Below are 1,105 nucleotides of genomic sequence, written 5' to 3'. Positions count from 1 at the left end.
ATTCTTGTGGAAAAATACCCAGAAAGTGAATAGCAGGGTCAAATAGGACCTCTAATCCTAGTTTTGTGAGGAATCTCCAAATGGATTTCCACAGTGGTTTCACCAGTCTACACTCCCACCAGCAGTGGAGTAAGGTTCCTTTCTCCCCACAGCCTCTCCAGCATTTGTTATTGGTTGATTTCTTGATGATAGCCATTCTTTCTGGGGTGAGATGGAATCTCAGTGTTGTTTTAATTTGCATTTCTTGAATGACTAATGACGTTGAACATTTTTTCATGTATTTATTCACCATTAGTATCTCTTCCTTAGAGAAGTGCATATTCATCTCAGATGTTCATTTTTGGATTGGGTCTTTGAATTTGGGAGGCCTGATTTTTTTTAATCTTTTGTATATCCTAGATAGAAGTCCCTTGTCTGAGGGGCGGTTGGCTAAAATTTTTTCCCAATTCATGGGTTTTCTTTTTACTTTCTTGGTGATTTCTTTAGATGTGCAAAAACTTTTCAATAAGATGAGATCCCAGTTGTTGATTCTTTGAAGTATTTCCCATGCAGTTTGGTTTCTGTTCACGAACTCTCTGCCTACCCCAATGCCTTCAAGATTTCTGTTTTGATATTTAAATCTTTGATTCATTTTGACTATAGTTTAGTTCATGGTGACAGACATTGGTCTAGTTTTAGTCTTCAGCAAGTGGAAAACCGTTTTTTCCAGCAATATCTATTAAAGAAGCTATCTTTCTTTCAGTGAACATGTTTGGCCCCTTTGTCAAAGATCACATGGCTGAGTCTGTTTGTAGTTGTGTCGGCAACTTCTAATCTGTTTGTTAATCCTCACATCTGTTCTTTTGCCCATACCATGCTGATTTTATCACAGTAGGCTTGTAATATAATTTCAAGTCAGGGACTGTGATGCCTCCTGCCTTTCCTTCCTTGCTCAGGATTGCTTTTGCTATTCTAAGTCCATTCTGGTTCCAGATGAATTTTAGGAATTATACTAATGATATTTTGATCAAGATTGCATTGAATCTGTAAAATAGTCTTGGGAATATGGCTATTTTCCCAATGTTTGTTCTTCCTATCCATGAGTGAGGAATATCTTTCCATTTTT

The sequence above is a fragment of the Chinchilla lanigera genome, unplaced genomic scaffold (assembly GCF_000276665.1).
Source record: "Chinchilla lanigera isolate Chin_1 unplaced genomic scaffold, ChiLan1.0 scaffold00065, whole genome shotgun sequence".
Lineage (NCBI taxonomy): Eukaryota > Metazoa > Chordata > Mammalia > Rodentia > Chinchillidae > Chinchilla > Chinchilla lanigera.
The sequence above is the reverse complement of the archived record's forward strand: the minus strand, read 5'-3'. Positions refer to the sequence as shown.